Source organism: Terrapene carolina, unplaced genomic scaffold (assembly GCF_002925995.2).
Source record: "Terrapene carolina triunguis isolate 2854851 unplaced genomic scaffold, T_m_triunguis-2.0 Scaffold714, whole genome shotgun sequence".
NCBI classification, from domain to species: domain Eukaryota; kingdom Metazoa; phylum Chordata; order Testudines; family Emydidae; genus Terrapene; species Terrapene triunguis.
Window position 1 is genome coordinate 15,644,532 of NW_020665065.1, and position 18,227 is coordinate 15,662,758.

Consider the following 18,227-nt stretch of genomic DNA (forward strand, 5'->3'; position numbering starts at 1 on the left):
TGGAACAAGAGGCAGGGCCTCCAGGGTTGGTGGCGGTGGGTTTTTTTCCACTTTAATAGGGGCTCCCTGGCTAATCTACACGCTGGGAGGCTTTTCGACTGGTGATTTGCCAGGGTGTGGGGGAAGAGAGAAAGAGGGGTAGAAATAAGGAGGGGGAGACAGGAAAAAAGGGAAGGAGAAAGATCCAGGGGAGAAAGGAAGAGGGTGGGGGAGAGGGAGGAAGAGGGAGAATCAGATGAGCAGCTACAAGCAAGTTGGAGGAAATGTAGATCCCTTACTCCACGGGGGAGCCAATGCTTCGCCCCAATCTCAGGCATGGGGGTAGCTGTTTCAGTGCAAACTCCTGCTGCAGGCAGGCAAATCTGCGGCTTGCCCCGCTGGGACTTTGCCGTGAGTGAAACCAGGTGTAGTGGGGCAAATGGCAGCTTAAATCCGGCATCTGCATCACTGCAGCGACAGTGGTGGCTGGAATCAGGGCAACCCCCTCCCAGCACAGACAAGGCCGAAGGCTTTAGCAAAAATCAGGCGACACGGAAGAGACGCCTTGGCGGTTACTATTCTCATAAGGGTCCAGGCAACGCCCACCTGCTCCGGCCTCACTTTCGAGAGGGCAAGGGGAGGTGCGTGCTTTGCACTCCAGAGACCCTCAGAGCACTGCACCCTGAGAGTGACAGGCTGCGCCTGCAAAGAGTGAGGTCCTAGAGAGGGCGCTCTTCAGGGCAGGGACCGGCTTTTGCGGCGTGTCTGTACAGCACCTAACACTGCAGGGCAATGCAACTACCAAACAGCATCATTCAACACGTGTGCAGCGCTTCCCTGCACCCCAAGCTGACGCCCTGTCCTTAGGAGCTGGTGCTGCCAGACTGCGCCCCTCCTGCCTTCCCCCCCTTGCTAGCGACACACAGACAGACTTAGCGCTCAGCTGCAGACAGGCAGCTAGCGAGCTCTATTAGCATATGTCCATGCTGTGTGGAGCAGCTGCCGCTGCTGTGCCAGGAGATGCGGTGCGGCCGCAGAGACCGTCCACAGGTTGTCTTCCATTTCGGAAGGTGGAGCAGGGGCCAGGTCCGTCTGTTTACATCAGGATCTGGTTTCTGAGTCAGAAGTGACTCAGCCATACGTGAGCTCTCTTTACTCACATAACATGCACCCGTCATGCCCAGATTGGGCTTGACACGCCTGCTTTCCCCACTGCACCTTGCCTTCTCTAACGCAAACACAGAGCAACATGGACATTTTCAATAAATAAATAGGATCCTACCAAAACAAGACAGCCCCTGCGCATGCCTCACCCTCTGGGGAGAGGAGAAGAGAACAAACCTAGCAGAGGTCAGTCATATTTCTTAATGCATTACTACGATGACGCGTGCAGTGGAAGAACTCCATACAATAGACTAGAACCTCATGGCACGAAATCTTCCTTGTTGTACAGATCAAAACAGAAGTGGCTCAGAGCTAGGAGCTACAGGTGGGAATTTACTTGCCCAGCACAGAATGATTGGCAGATGCTGCTCAGCAGAGCAAGTACTGCAGTAGTGGAGGTTTCACAGGCAGTCGCTAGGAACGTGCATTGGCTGCAGGGCCGCCCAGAGGATTCAGGGGGCCTAGGCCCCTGCCGCCGAAGACTCGGCACTTCGGCGGCGGGTCCCAGGGCGGAAGGACCCCCCACTGCGGGTCTTCGGGGCACTTCGGCGGCGGGTCCCAGAGCGGAAGGACCCCTCGCTGCCGAATTGCCGCCGAAGACCCGGAGCGGAAGAAGCTCCGGGGGCCCGGGCCCCGCGAGAGTTTTCCGGAGCCCCTGGAGCAAGTGAAGGACCCCGCTTCAGGGGCCCCGAAAAACTCTCATGGGGGCCCCTGCGGGGCCCGGGGTAAATTGCCCCACTTGCCCCCCCCCCGGGCGGCCCTGATTGGCTGAGCTTTGTGAAAGGCGCCAGATTGGCGTAGTAAGAAGTGGATTATTGCTTATTCCTTGCATTGTGGTAGCCCCTAGGGGCAGCGACCAATAAGCAGGGCCCCGTTGTGCTAGGCACAGGACAGACATGCAGAGAGCTCACAAACTAGGTTCAGTTGTAGGGGCTGGTGCAGAGTGGGACTGAGGGGCTTTGGCAAAACTTTAGGAGAGGGGCACTGGCCGGGCTGGAATAGCCCCGGGTGCTGCGGGTCAGGAGCGAGGGGCTTCGGCAGAGCTGTGCGCAGGGAGCTGGCCTACCCTGCGCTCAAAATACCAACGGCTGTTACCAAACCCCTCCCTGTCCTGAGCGATGAAACACACCCGATCGCCTCACTTAAAAACCCGCCAAGAACGAGCCAACGCCCTGCGGCCCACGCTCAGCCGCGGAGTCGGCCTCCAAGCCAACAAACAGCTGGGAATTGCAGCTGGCCTTGGATCTCTGCAGGCCCTTCACCTCCCAGGAACCTGAGGGGAGTAATCCCACACTGCAGCCTCTCGGAAAGGGCAGCCCAGCCTCCAGGAGAGAGAGAGAGAAGGGAGGGCAGGGCCACCCAGAGGATTCAGGGGGCCTGGGGCAAAGCAATTTCGGGGGCCCCTTCCATAAAAAAAAAGTTGCAATACTATAGAATACTATATTCTCGTGGGGGCCCCTGTGGGGCCTGGAGCAAATTGCCCCACTTATCCCGCCCTCTGGAAGGCCCTGAGGGAGGGAGGAAACGAGGGACATTCCCGGCTGGCCTCTCTAATGACCACAGCAGGCCTGTGGCTTCTGTGCCATTCCTCTGAATTCAGGCGGGTCACAGAGGCTACCGTGGCACCGTGCTGAGCTGCAGCTCGGGTGACTAGGAGTTAATTGTTCAGCCGGTCGCTTCAGTGCCCTGCTGGGAGCTGAGGGAGCCCCTCAAGTGACAACCAAAAATCCCCTTCTTGTGGTTCCCAGGCCCCTTCGCAGCCTCAGGGAGGGGTCTCCTCTCCTCACAAGTGGAGGGGCTCACTCTTGCTTCTCTTTTGCGGGTAGGTCTAGGTGCCTGGTGTCCTTAAGGTCCCTGCAAGAGAGGGGATATTCCTCCTGAGGCGGCGACGGCGGGCAAACGGGTCGCCTTGGGGGGCTGAACTTCTTGTGGCATCAAGGATGGCGCCAGCGGCAGGGCATCGCGACTGGGTAGTGTCCCTGTCAATCGTCCGCCAGCCCGCTAGTGGTTGTTGTGCGGCAAAAGACACACCGCAATGAGAGACCAAGATGGTGGGGGCGGGGGAGAGACCAGGATTGAGTCCTGCAGCCGTGCTGAACGGGATATCCAGGGGATAACGAATATGGAGGAGGGATGTATTCCCACCGCACCAACGCAAACTGGGGTGCAGTTTGCTCCATCCCAGGCCCCACCAACTGTGGCTGGACTTTATTTTGCATAAGCTTTAGCCCCTTCGGAGCAGGGTCCATTCCTCCTAACCACTGTGGACAGCACCTCGCCCAGCTCTGGTGCACTCTGAACAGTAATTTAATGCAGCTGCAGTCTGAACGACATGAAACTAACCTCTGGTCAACCCTCTGCCTGTGTGGCATGGGGGACTGGTGCCACCCCACACTTGGGGGGCACAATCTAAAGAGGAGGACACATGACCGCCCCACATGTCTCCCCTGCCCAGTGCCCCCCCCCCCCGCTCTGTGCCCAGTCCAGGGCCGCAGTGCTCTCCCTGCCCCACATTACCTGCGGGCGGGCGGGCGGGGGGCTCTCTGTCCTCTCCCTGTGCTCTCTCTGGCAGCTGGGCAGGGAGCAGGACAGTGCTGGGAGGAAGGGTTGCTCTAGCTCGCTGGGCCCCTGTCCCCGGCAGCCAACCCCCATGCCCCCCTATGCATTGCCTCTACCTGTGTGGCTTGCATCTGGCTCTGTTTACTGGCCCTGTCAAGCTGGATCCCGTGGCCTGGCCATTCATGATCCGATTCTCTTGCCATCAGCCCAATGGCAAGTTCTCCTCTGACTGCAGGAACCTTGTTATAGGCGATGACATGAGACAGAAAGCCCCCAGCTTGTCTCTCAGATCCCAGGTGAGTTTGCAACACAAGCCAATGAGGGGGAAAATCACTTGCTCTGTAACATGAGTGAATTTGGTTTGATCTAGACATCAACTAGGGGCAATAAAGAAGGAGCCAGACCCTGCTCTCATTGAAGGCAATGGGCGTTTACTGCTGGCCTCAGCGGGAGCAGGTCGAGGCCCGGTAACCACAGCTTAATGCCAGATGGTGCTACAGTGGTACAAGCCATATGTTTGTAGTGAGGATGGGCCTGAACCAAAAACCTGGACCCAAATGGCACCGACTATCCAGAAACCTACCCAGGCTTTGGAAGCTGGGCAGTGGGCCCGGCTACCCTCGCACAGGGGGAGCTGGTTTTCTATCTGACTAGGTATCAAAGGTCCCAATTACTACAGAACCTGAGCAACTCAACACCCTTCTGGGTCAAGGCGGTGCTATCAGACACAAGGAGCTGAGGCCCAGAGAGATTCAGGGAGCTTCCCAAGGGCGCACAGGAAGTCTGCGGCATGGCGAAGAATGGAACCGTGATCTCAAGTCCCAGGCTAGCATCTCTAACCACTGGATCAGCCGTCTGTTTTGTTTTGCTGCTCGTCTCAGCCTGACACACCCACTCTCCCCACCCCACCTGTTCTCGCAAACAGCTGAACCATTTTGGCTGAAATCTTCCCAAACCGTTCAGCCCACGTCAGACACTCGGCTTGGAAAGTTTCAGTCCAAAGAGTTAAAATTTGACAAAGAGGGCGTCCCATACACCACGTCAACTGAGAGCGCCACGAATCTACAACTGCAGACCCCATTGCAACTAAAATGATTAAGGGTTTGGAGCGGGTCCCATATGAGGAGAGATTAAAGAGGCTAGGACTTTTCAGCTTGGAAAAGAGGAGACTAAGGGGGGATATGATAGAGGTCTATAAAATCATGAGTGATGTGGAGAAAGTAGATAAGGAAAAGTTATGTACTTATTCCCATAATACAAGAACTAGGGGTCACCAAATGAAATTAATAGGCAGCAGGTTTAAAACAAATAAAAGGAAGTTCTTCTTCACACAGCGCACAGTCAACTTGTGGAACTCCTTGCCTGAGGAGGTTGTGAAGGCTAGGACTATAACAGGGTTTAAAAGAGAACTGGATAAATTCATGGAGGTTAAGTCCATTAATGGCTATTAGCCAGGATGGGTAAGGAATGGTGTTCCTAGCCTCTGTTTGTCAGAGGGTGGACATGGATGGCAGGAGAGAGATCACTTGATCATTACCTGTTAGGTTCACTCCCTCTGGGGCACCTGGCATTGGTCACTGTCGGTAGACAGGATACTGGGCTAGATGGACCTTTGGTCTGACCCAGTACGGCCATTCTTATGTTAATCCCATGCACACAGGGAGCTGGGAGTAGAGGCCAGATTTTTTGCTCCAGAAAGACCAGCCTCTGGCATTCGACTTCAGCTGTACCAGCAGTTCCCTTATTGGCTCTGTGGGCCCAGCCACGAGAGGGCATCACTACTCACTCATAGACACAAGGCCATGACGTCATACATGACTGAGAATAGACTGAGAGGCAAGAGGCCTGGGCTGGTACACCTAGGGTCTTCATCAAACAAATTGGCAGAGTTGGCTATAAAGGCTGGGAGCGGCTGTGTGACAGGGTTACTGCTCCCAGGCCTCGGGGATGCCATTAATGGATTTTTCTCTCTGAAAGCAAAAAGGCAAGAGGCAGCCAGTGTGGATGCGGCTGAGTCTGCGCTGATTTCCCTCCACTCTTTATACAACTTTTTATTACTAATTGAAGTGCTCTAGGACACGGGTGAACTTTCTTTGCTCGATATTCATTATCGCTCCATCCTCCTTTGTAGAGAAATTGCAGACGCTCTGATGATGGCTTGGAAACTTCTTGCTTGATTTGACCAGCGCTGGCTCCAGATGCCTGTGCCAGAGGCACGGCTTTCCTCTGGGTCCAGCACAGCCCGTCCACCTCCAAAGGCTGGGCTACATCACAGCGCTGGCTAGATTCTGATCCAGAGTCACTCCACCGAAGCTACGCTTCCTGGTGTCCTGAGTGCAGAAGTTGGCCAAAAGGATGGAGATCTAATGCTAAATCCAGGTAGGTTGGAAACATGCCGCTGGGTTCTGGGGGTGGGGAGCTGAAGACCGAATGCCAAGCCCAGGTGGTCTCAATACCTAAATCCTGGAGATGTGGTACTGAGCCCTGGCAAACCCAATATTATCCCTGCAAACACAAAGCTCCTGGGTGCTGGTTCTTTGGAAACCCAATGCCACATCGTCTAGAATACCATCCCTATAGACTATGGATAATTGGGAATCCTCTCGGAACAACACAACTCTTCCGTGGGGCGGAGGATGGGGCGCAAAGGGGAGACGCAAATATGCGTTGGGTTTATTTTGCTGATGATCGTATCACATCATTTGAACATACATCTCTTCCCCATAAATAAACATATCTCCCACCCAAACGCACCAGCTCCTTTTCCATCCGCTGCCTCCCTCCTCCACCGAGGTCGGTCACAGACCCCGAATCTCCGCACACGGATGAAATTAATAAAGAGCTTTTCCAGAGACGGGCCTTCACTTAATCACTAAACACACTTCCCCGTAGACAACTCCGGCCCAGTTCCCCTGTGTTTCCAGCATGAGCTGTCTTTGTAATTTCACTAGGAAGGTTAACTAGCCGGCTGCGCAGAGTTAATTTGTACATGCAAAGCAGTCTGGCTCTAAGCGCCCTGGGAGATGGCAATGAGAAAGTCACAGGCTCTGAACAGGGCCACCTGGAGAGGGAGGGAGATGGAAAGCAGCCACTCTTGTAGCTGATTCAGTGAAAGGCAGCTTTGATCGAGATGAAATGGATTTGGAGAGCACTGATTCTGCAGACATGTTAGACTGGGCCCTCAGCTGGACACAGGTTGCAAGAAGCTCCAAATCAAGTTGCTATTTGCCCAGGTTGGAGGGTTTGCTGGAAGAACCAGATACAATTAGATTTGTCTAAAGCTGCAGGGTTGCCTGCTGCATGGCAGTGGGAGAGAGCAGTAGGATTTGGACGGTAGGAGACGTCTCGTGGGTTCAGATATGGTGACATAAGCATGGGGTTCTCAACCTAACCTTTACAGAGCTTGGTGCATTGGTCAGCAGAGCTGAGTGGGAAGTGGTGTTCCCAGCCTGCAACAATTGTTGAGATATTGAAAAATTTTCCCATCCCAAAGTGGGACAAAAAGTCTAAATCTCAAAATTTTTCACAAACGGAAATTCCAACACCCCCCCCCACCCCCAAAAATTTCAGTTCAGGTCAATCAAAATGTTTCATTTAGATTTAGACCTTTGAAATTTGTTTTTACTACAATTAACTTAAAAATTGAAGCAAAATGTCATTTCAAACCAGAAAACTGGAATTTTTCATTTCGAAAATGCCAAAACGAAGCATTTTGAACGTTTTGAAACTTTTTTCAAACAAATGTCAAGTTGAAAAATTGATCCAAACCGACCCTTTCCTGCGAGACGTTTCAGTTTCCCTTAATCGGCTTTTTCTGGCCAAAGTAGTTTCGCTGAAAAATTCCTGATCAGCTGTTTGTTGGCTAGGGTAGGGGCTCAAACAGAAAGGCATGGAGCAGACCTAATTGAGGTACATTGGCAGAACTGTGCCAGGGGCCCTACGGGACAACAGCAGAAGGTGCTACAGGTCAAGACTGCACAGCTGAGTGGGAAAAGTTTCCCTCTCCCTGCTTGTGTGATGAGTTCCTTTTACTTAGCACTGCTATCCCTGTAATGTTAATGCAGTATAATTTTTCATTGTATTTTTGCTGCTTTAATTACCAATTTAGTTTGCCTCCAGTGTGTGAACCGAACACAAAGAAACTGCTGGGAGTAGGCGCTTTTTAGTTAATGGCCCCGGGAAGTAACAGAGTCTCTGCATAGAGTCCAGTGGGCCTTTTGCATCAAAACTCAAAAGGTTTGCAGCCATGTTTTCAAAGTGTCTTTGGCTGTGGGAGTCCCTTGCCCTTAACTTCTCAAGGCCAGCTTGGTTGTAAGCTAGCTGGCTCCAGCGGTGAATAGTTTTTGTATCTGAACTAGCTGCGACCATTTGGGGAGGGAAGATGGTGGGGACACTTCTTGCCCCTTGTCCCAGCTTTTTTAGTAGGCCTTTGGTGTCCCTACGTTAGTGTGGCTTCTAGTCACCCCACCAACACGTTATATGTCGAGTGTCTCATCAGCGGGCTTAGTTAACAACTGGGATTGAAGCGGGGACCCCAAGAGCCGAAAGCACAAGTCCCTGTAACTTGAGGCAGACTCCCCAGCAATGGCTGTAACAGACACATCCCCTCTGTAGATTGGGGACAGAGGATGATGCATAACACACACCGACTAGTGGGCTGTGATTCACCTGGTATGATGGAACAATGGGAGGTTCTGATTCATGCTGCCCCTGGCAAGAGAGGTACAGAAACAATCTGCCTTTGCTATCATCTTACAGATCACATCTTCTGAGCCACTGGGCTCTCTCCGATAAGCTTATCTGAAAACAGGGGTCAGCGTGGAGAAAAAAATAAAAAAGTGCCGGCGCTCTCAAACTCCTCCCACAATCCAAGCTCCTCCCACTCGGGGCACCCAAACGAGATGCCATTCAGTAGATGCCATCTCACGTGCTTTGCTCGGGAGTGAAACTGAACAATGCTGGCACTTAGGTCGGCATCAGTAGGCTTCAGAGTTGGCAGCACATCGCAGTCCTGACTTGTCCCCGAGCTGCTGTTTCAGGCTGCCTGCAGATTTGAGCAGACTGCATCCCTGATGAGAAGACTTGCTCTTCCAGTTCACCTGGTGAAAGAGTTGCTCCCAGGGCTGGAGAGATGAGAGACAGGGATCCACTAGCACTAGTCCCAGGGGGTTAGGTTCTACCCCTGCTACCAGAGGGAGACGCAGCAGAATGCAACCGTCTCTTAATAAAAAAACCCACCTCTTCTTTGCAGCAGCTCGGCTTGCTGCAGCCTTGTCCTGTCACTCACGGTGAGCGATTCCCCAATATACCTCGGGGGGTCTCTCTCAAGTGATGTGAATCATTATCAGCAGTAATTCTCAATTACACCTCCTGGACGGGCTTTGGAAATGACAGAATTCCGCCGAGGCCACTGCCACTCGTCTGCAAAGCCCGTGTTTGGCACCTCGCACGCTCATTGAGGTGCCCGCTTCAATCCCACGCTTCTGGCGCCCTGACACCTCTGCACAAGTGGCAAAAGCAATCAGTCATCGGAGAGCGCGCGGAGGGGGCTGTGCTGAAGGGAGCCATGTCTGAGGCCTGCAGCCTTTGCAGGTAGGAGCTAAAGACTACGGGTCCCTTTACACTGCAACAAAAAACCCACAGCAGCAAGTCGAAGAGCCCGGGTCAGCTGACTCGGGCGTGCGGGGCTAAAAATAACAGTGTAGATGTTTGGGCTCAGGCTGGCGCCGAGGCTCTGAAACCCAGCAAGCGGGGAGGACCCGAGCATCTGCACCGGTGGTTCTCAACCCCTGGGGGTACGCAGAGATCTTCCAGGGGATACATCAACTCATCTAGATATTTGCCGAGTTTTACAACAGGCTACATAAAAAGCACTAGCAAAGTCAGTACAAGCTAAAATTTCATACGACGACTTGTTTGTCCTGCTCTATACGCTAGACACTGAAATGTAAGTGCAACATTTATATTCCAATTGATTTATTTTAGAATTATAGGGCAAACATGAGAAAGTCGGCGATTTGTCAGTAACAGCGCGCTGTGCCACTTTTGTATTTTGAGGTCTGCTTCGGTCAGCAAGTCGTTTTTAAGTGAGGTGAAACTTGAGGGTACGCAGGACGAGTCAGCCTCCTGAAAGGGGTACAGTCATCTGGAAAGGTGGAGAGCCACAGACATACCCAGCGGCAGGCTCTATCTCTGTTGTGGCGCAGGGCGTCAGGAAACCTGGGTTCTAGCGAGCGCCAGTCAAAACATTTTGGACTAAACATTTTTTCACCGAAAAATGCCATTTCATCATAACCACCGTGTTCTGCAGAAACCGATCTTGTCCAGGATGAAACGCGGCCAGGAGATGCGAGCCCTACAACAGCCAAGAGCCTGGCGGTTAGATCATTCGCTTGGGATACAGGAGATCCAAGATCTAGCTATATCGGACTTGGAACAAACATGAATTTCAGTCTCGCGCAGATGACAGCTGCGGTTGGCCAGCCAGCCCCCGCTCCTGTCTCTGCTTGAGCAAGCCACGTCCCCTCTTTGTGACTCAGTTTCCCCATTACTAAAGTTGGGGGAATGAGACTCACCTAGCTCTTTAGAGCACTTTGAGCTTGCTGGGTTGACGTGTTCTAGGGACGTCCTGTTTTCCTAACTCCACAGCTTTTCCCTCTTGCTCTTCAGCTCTAAATCCACCCTCAACCCCCATGCTGCCAGCAGTTCTCCACACAGCGGCTGAGCTGAAGGGCACGTTGCCTAGTGGTTGCCTTGGGCAGTGCTCAGTGATGAAGAAGTTAATTCCAGTCTTGCCTGACTCAGTCCATGTTTGTTCTCTACCCCCTGTCTCTTGCTGCAGCTCCCGCTGAAACCACCAGCTCCTGGCAGGAGAGTGGGGAATCCTCTGGAGCAAATCCCCCCTCCAAATCACGCCATATGATAATTTCGAGAATGCCTTTGTCCGAACGGGCAGGGGAGGTTCTCTAGGGAGATCCTGACAAGGGCAGAGCTGTGGAAAACAGCACACCTCCTGGGAGCGCCTGGACGTGTCTAACTCAGAGCCAGCAGCAGCACAGAGGCTGTCAGCACAGTGCGGGTCCCTGCTCACCTGGCATGAGGCTGGAAGGAGGGAGAGGGGGCAGGGACATGTTCAGACCAGAGAAGGGGAGCATGCAAATGACTTCGGTGCTCTCCAGTCCCAAGGGAAGTAATGGCAAGTCGTCGCTTGGGGTTGAGATACGGGGCTAGGACTCAGGAGATCAGCATCAGACTCCCTGGGGGCCCATCTACTCTGCAGTAAAAGACCCATGGCTGGTCCAGAGCAGCTGAATCAGGCTCGCGGGCTAAACAGAGCAGTGTAGACATTCAAGTTTGGGCTGGAGCCTGGACTGCGAATCCCCACGAGACGGAGGGTCTCAGAGCCGGGGCTCTAGCCCGAGACGGAACATCTCCGCTGCTGCTTTCAGCCCCGCAGCCCGAGCTCTGTAAGCCTGAATCAATTGACCCAGGCGCCGAGCCTTGGTGCTGCGGGTTATATACTGCAGTGTGAACATACTCCGGGTGCCCGCAGCCAAGTCACTTCATCTCTCCTTGGGCGTCAACTCCCCATCCACGCACGGGGAATATAATCTTTCCTTTGACTATGCAGATTATAATTAAGGCTAAGATTTAGTTACGGGTATTTTTGGTCGAAGTCATGGACAGGTTACGAGCAATAAATAAAAATTCGCAGCCTGTAACCTGTCCATGACTTTGACCAAAAATATTCGTGACTAAATCTCTACTTCTGAGGCCCCACTCCAGGGCCCCCCTTCTGCGGGGGCCCTGCTCCAGTGCTGGGGGTTGACTGCCCCCCCAGCCGCTGCTCCCAGGGACCGCTCTCCGGACTTCCTAGCACCCCTGTGGCCGCTGCTCCAGACACCCCAGGACTGCTGCCACCCCAAGGCACCCCCCAGGACTGCTGCTGCTTGGGCGGTCCCGCGGGTTCCCCCAGGACTGCTGCAGGTGCTCCCCAGAGCCAGCCACACCGGCCGCTGTTTCGGCAGTCCCCGGAGCCAGCTGCCCGGGGCTGCCTGAGCAGAGGCTGGTGTGGTTGGCCTCCAGGCAGCCACCGGGATCACTGCTCAGACGCTCCCTGGGGCTGCCTCCAGGACTGCTACTTGGGCGGTCCCAGGGACCAGCCGTACCGGCCGCTGCTCCCCAGAGCCAGCTGCCCGGGCCTCCCAAGCAGTGGCCGGTGTGGCTAACCCCGGGGACTGCCAGAGCAGCTGACCCCAGGTCGCTCCAGCAGTGGCCGGTGTGGCTGCTCGGGCGGCCCTGAAGTCAGCCTCCCCAGCCACTGCGGAAGTCACAGAGGTCGTGGAAAGTCACAGAATCTGTGACCTTCTGCGACCTCCGTGAAAGAATCGCAGCCTTAATTATAACATAGCCTTAGTGCGAGGCAGAGTAGAGGTACCACCCAGCCTGCCGCAAACTCAATGTTGGGGTAGATAAGCCCTATGTGATCGGGGGGCCCTGATCTCAGCTCCAGTCTCTTGTGCTACCATTGTACAGAGAACAATAATGTCACTTCAGCCTGGCACTGGAGGCTATAAAATGGGAAACAAAGCGGTGGGAGCTGGTTTTCATCTCTAACTTCTGGAGAGAAAGGATTCCGTAGTAGGAAGGGCAGCAGAGGGAGAGACAGGACTCCTGGGTCCAACCCGTGACTCACTGCGTGACCGTGAGCAAGTCACAGTCCCTCCCCGTGCCTCAGTTTCCCCACCTATAACGAGGGGATAATAATTCAGACCATGCTCCCAGGAGACGGTGATAAGCCCTAATTCACTACTACTGTTTATCAAGTGCTTTGAGATCCGTGGGCAGAATGTGCCAGAGGAGAGCAGAGGATCATTAAGAGTCTCGGAGCAGAGTGCGCTGTTAGCAGGGCCATCTCGGCTGGCACACCGGGAATTTCCAAGTGATTAAACGCTACGGATCAGTGTATTAACAGACGCAGGGCGCTCCATTCATTAGGCTCCAGGGGCTCCGAGCACCGGGAACGGCCAGGAACAGAGAGACATGCTTTATGGTGAGGCTGTTCTCCATGGCTGCTCTGAAGGTTACATCTAGCTGCCCTGCTCGCGCATCCTTGATGCTTTTAAGGCCAATTTATAAGCCCAGCAGCCTCCGAGGAACAAGGTGTCCCAGAGAGCCTGACCTCACGTACTGCCCATCTTCGCTGTTATAAAACAGGTCGAATATGGCAAGCTGTCTGGGAACAGGGCTTTTACTCGTCTCTGATGGTTTCTCGTACCGTTTATCCTTGGTATCTTGCCCTTTCAGACGCCTCCTCCCTGACAGAGACCCATCTCCTTTCACCTTGTCCGCTTGGATGGGGCCTGCTTTATGGGCGCGTGAACCGACAATGCTAGGGTAGCCCTGTGGTGAGTGTGTGCTACCGGTGCCTCTTTGCGCCCAATCCACAGAGATGATGGGTATGGTAGAGGCCCCACTCTTTAGCTCAGGCAGTAGCAGCTCAAGTTTTGACCTCTGGAGGTCCCAAGCGTGTCAGCCGACACTGGTGACCATCCCACTGCCGCCAGGCACGGGGCAGGCAGCAGCTACCCTGCGACACCAACGCCCCCTGACGAGACCTGGTTACGACTCCTGCAATGAGCAGTTTTTTAATGGGAACGTGTGGTTTTATCCCCATTCTCCCTGGGGAAAGCACCCATAGAATCATAGATTATTAGGGTTGGAAGGGACCTCAGGAGATCATCTAGTCCAACCCCCTGCTCAAAGCAGGATCAATCCCCAACTAAATCCCCAAATGGCCCCCTCAAGGATTGAACTCACAACCCTGGGTTTAGCAGGCCAACGCTCAAACCACTGAGCTATCCCTCCCCCCATGTCAACGTGAGGTTTCCATTTGCCAAAGCAACGTTTGGACATGTTTCATGCCGATGGTTCTGAATCAACATTTGCAAAACTTTTCACTCCTCCTGCTCCAGATTTCACTGTTGTGATGCGTTGTCCCAACTGGGGACAGAAACAAAAGTCGAAATATTGACAATTCCTACACGAGAGAAATACCGCTGGCCACCCAGCTCCACTCCTGACCTGGAGCACCTTCACGCCTGGGAGCCAGACCTCAATCCTGACTGGCAGCACCCCCTGCTGTGCCAATCCAGGGGTCCCCCAACATGTCTCTGTGCCCCTTGGAACTGACAAGCAGCGCCCCCTGCCAGCCGGGGGACGAAATGCATGGTCGGTTTTGTCCATTAGACAAACTTCCACAATGGGCAAGACGCCAACCTCCAAAATTGTCCCTCTTGAGATCTGAGTTAGAGATGAGGGCTGAGTGCTAAGATGCTGGAGGCAATGTGGCCTAGTGGCCAAGGCACCAGATGGCGCGCTGGAAGATGTGGGTATCAATCTCAGCTTTACTGGTGTGTGACCTCATGCAATTCACTTCCCCTCTCTGTGCCTTAATCCCCAGATCTGGGGACAACGATACCGAGCTGCTTCGAGAGCTACTGCTGAAAAGAACTCGGCGTTATTATTCATTCCCAACACTGATGCCTTTGAAGTGGCCTTGAGTTTTTGAGGAGCGTTTCTGATTCAGATGCAAGAGCAATTCTGCATTTGGCTATTCACTCAGCACTCCCAGGACACGCCGAAAGCTGCCAACCCTACCCTAACCTGAACTGAGTAACTCGCGGCGTATATATAGCCAAGTCACGGACACAACATAGCAAACTTCCGACAACTTCTCCCCCCAGCGTGGCTGTTCCCGATACCCCCCAGTGGCACGCCCAATCCCTGTTATAGATTAGTGGCACCTGTGAGCATGAATCAGCAGACATCACTGCATCGTTATGCCAGGTACTAGAGCCTGGGTTTAGGATGACGCAGCAGCGAGGAGTCCCGCATTCACGGGCATGATCCTCAATGCTACAGGAGCAGATTCCAGCCTTTGCATACGTTGACGCAACTCGCACGGAGGTGCCCTCTTGTGCTCAGGCTGAATTTGGCTCTTGGGTGCACTGGAGTTGTCATACTGCATCAGAACACCGGCCCACCTAGGCCCCCGCGTCCTGCCTCCAACACTTGGTGCTTCAGAGGAAGGCGAAAATACCTCCAGTGACTCTGGCTCTCGGGCTGCATTGTTGCTGGTATGAAGGACAGCCCGAGCTTTCATTGTTTAAATGGGCTCTTTATCTGAACAAACTGTCCTAGCAGGAAGGATGCGGTCAAGGGGAAGCCAGTCGATACCAGCCGAGCATTAGGCCCTTTGAAAAGCAAAGAGCCTGTGGTGACGAGCGGTTTTGTTACGCTCCGCTACAGCTAACCCGTCTCAGTGCTGTTTCCCTTCCTCTCAGGGTCACTGCCTGCCTTCCCCAAAGCCCTCTGCGGAGGCATCTCGGACCCTTCTGAGGGCTGACAGCCAAGAGAAGGAACCCCAGTCAGGACAGGAAAGGTGGTACCTGGCCCAGCTCAATAGAGGAGGGGGAAGTGCACATTTGGAGCAGTCGGGTGGAACGGGGCAAAATAAGCCCCTGCCCCAAGCTCGATGGCTTTGCATTTCTATAGCCCTTTTCATGCCAGAATCACACGAGCCACAGGGAGGTTAAGTGACTCACCTTGGGGCATGCAAAGCAGTCAGTGGCAGAGCCAGGGATAGCACTGCTGGGCGAGTCCCTGCTCTGGACACTAGAGGATGTTATGTGAGGGGTCCCCACCCCACCCCACGATAATCTGCCTTCCCCATTGCTTCTGCAATACTGTTTACTGTGTCCTTAACCCTTGGAAGAGCGAACATGCACCTGCCCAGCCAAGCAAGCCAGGCCCTGAATCCAACAGAGACTGTGCAGGCAGCTCCTTGTCCCCTGTGGACTCCCAGCTGGGCCGCACCACAACGCCCAGATCCCAGCTTTGCAAGCGGCCACGACCTCTATCCCGGATAGACCCCAGCAGCTCGCAGCTTTGCGAAAGTTCAGACTCAGATCCCAGCTTTCTAAGGCGCGTCTCCCTCTCTACCAGGGTGAGGCAAAAAGCCAACCCCCCCCCCCCCCGGGCCTGCCGATCTGGTTCTGAACATGGCGCGTCTGGGGGCGATCTCTGCTGATCCCTACCGTGCCAGTCTGTAACAGCTAAGAACAGCCACTGCTGCGCGTGGAACAGACGCTCGTCGCCATAGCAACAAGCTGTTGGACTAATAATTTCTTAACACATCAGGGAATTATTTTTTCTAGCATTACATCATAACGATCTCTGGTCAAATTCCGGCAGTTGCTCACTAATGGCCAAGAAATGTCTTTCCCCACTGGTCATTACTGTTTTATCTGAGACATGTACAGGTACTTCAATTGCCCTGGAGCTTAGTTAGGATACAAGAAGCTTCAGGCAACACATATGCAGGTCACTACAGACCACAAAGCACTATGGGTAAAGCTGTGCCTACTGATATCTATAAACGGGACCATCCCAAAATGTTGCCAAGCAAAGAGACTTCTGCATGTCCATAGCCCACACCCATTCCAGGCAGGCACAGAAATTCAGTCCGGGATCCGGGAGGGAACCTGTTTTCTCTTTGGCCCCAGCTCAATTAGCTAGCATCTTTCAGGCAGGAGACAAGTGGACTGATCTTTTATAATAATAAATGGAGATATACCTATCTCGTAGAACTGGAAGGGATCCCGAATGGTCATCAAGTCCAGCACCCTGCCTTCACTAGCAGGACCAAGTACTGATTTTGCCCCCAGATCCCTAAGTGGCCCCCTCAAGCACTGAACTCACAACGCTGGGTTTAGCAGGCCAATGCTCAAACCACTGAGCTATCCCTCCCCCTGTGCCTGCTGTAGCCCAGACATGCAGGATGTGATAACGACCAGAGAACTGTGGTCAGCATCCCAAGCACATGTTCCCAGATCACCACCCATCAGTAGGAACTACAGTAGAACCTCAGCGTTAGGAACACCTCGGGAATGGAGGGTGTTTGGAACGCTGAACAAAACGTCACGGTGGTTCTTTCAAAAGTTTACAACTGAACACTGACTTAATACAGCTTTAAAACTTTACTAGGCAGAAGAAAAAGGCAGCTTTTAACCATCTTAATTCAAATGAAACAAGCACAGAAACCATTTCCTTACCTTGTCAAATCTTTTTTTTTTTTAATTTCCCCGTTATTTTTGTTTAGTGGTTTACGTTTAACGCACCACTGTACTGGATTGCTTTTTTTTTTTGGTCTCTGCTGCTGCCTGATTGCGTACGTCCCGGTCCAAATGAGGTGTGTGGTTGACCAGTCCGTTTGTAACTCTGAGGTTCTACTGTACACCCTTCTCCCCACAGGGCCGGGCAAGGCAGGACTGGCTTCACCTACCTGCCGGGTGGGACCCCTCTTGGTCCAGCGACTGCAATTAGGCTTAGCCTCGGCAAGCCACCCTAGGCAAGTCACTTTGCCTCAGTTTCTCCTCCCCTCCCTTTCCCTGTATTTAGATTGTAAGTTCTCCAGGGTAGGGACTGTCTCTCACTAGGTGTCTGTACAGCACCTGGCACAATGGGGCCCTGATTTTAGTTGGGGCCTTTGGGGGCGACTGCAATACAAATAATGATGCCACGTGACTGGCAGACACACTACAGACAGGGAGGGAAGAGGCTGCATCCCTCTGAGATGGCAGGGGGGTGAGGCTGGCGGCAGGAAATTACTCAGCATCAACTCTAAGACACAAGTGCTGCCACGGAAGCTCTGATACTCACAGCTGGTCAGGATTTACATGCTGGTCAAAAGGCAACTCCTCTGCGGCAGCCCCCTAACGCCATACAAGGGCATTAGTTCTGCCCTCACTCAGAGGGAAGAGTGCCGCCTTCTAAATCAGCACCATCCCTTCGTTGTTCCTCCGAGGGCCTGTCATTTAACAGGGTCAGTGACCTCGCCTGACCCTGCTTAGCTCCTGGGATCTACCAGGCTCCCAGCAGCTTCTCCTGCCGCGGCGGAAAGGCTGCAGGCATGGAATAGATTGCTTTAGCAAAATCCGGCCGTTAGATGAAGTGCGGGTGTGTGGGGTGTGCAGCAATTCCCCCCAGAAAAATCCCTCTGCGAACTTTCCCCTTCTGCCTGGTGCCCTTCCTCATGACATGCTGGAGAGGAGCTGCCTTGCGCCGGCTGTCCCCTCTCTGCTCGGAGCAGCAATTACTGCCATTGTGGAGGAAGTCCCGGGAACCACAAACTCCAGCCCTAGCTGATGCCCATTCATCAGCTCCCTAGGTCTCCATGGTGCGCTGAGCTCTGCCTAGCAGCTCAGTAAATATCAGTCTCCTTCTGACTGACCCTGAAAAGAGTGGGACTTTTTCCACGCTCCCTTAAAATAACATATCCAGAGAGAGCACATCCATCAAGCAGGACATACCTGGCCACTTCAACCATCTCCAGCCCAGCTCCTGTCTCCTTTGCTCTGTACTCAGTGACTGGCATGAAGCTAGATTGCACCAAGCTACCTTTTGGGAGACAGGGGCTTCAAACCATCTGGGGATGTGTTGGTGCTGCAGAGCAGATGCTCTGA

General features: G+C 53.5%; 1 protein-coding gene across 1 annotated transcript in view; it reads right to left on the reverse strand.

Moving 5' to 3' along the window:
- Positions 1 to 18,227, reverse strand: part of IGSF21 (immunoglobin superfamily member 21) — a 262,901-nt gene that overhangs the window by 45,168 nt on the left and 199,506 nt on the right. The gene's annotated exons all lie outside the window — the stretch shown is intronic.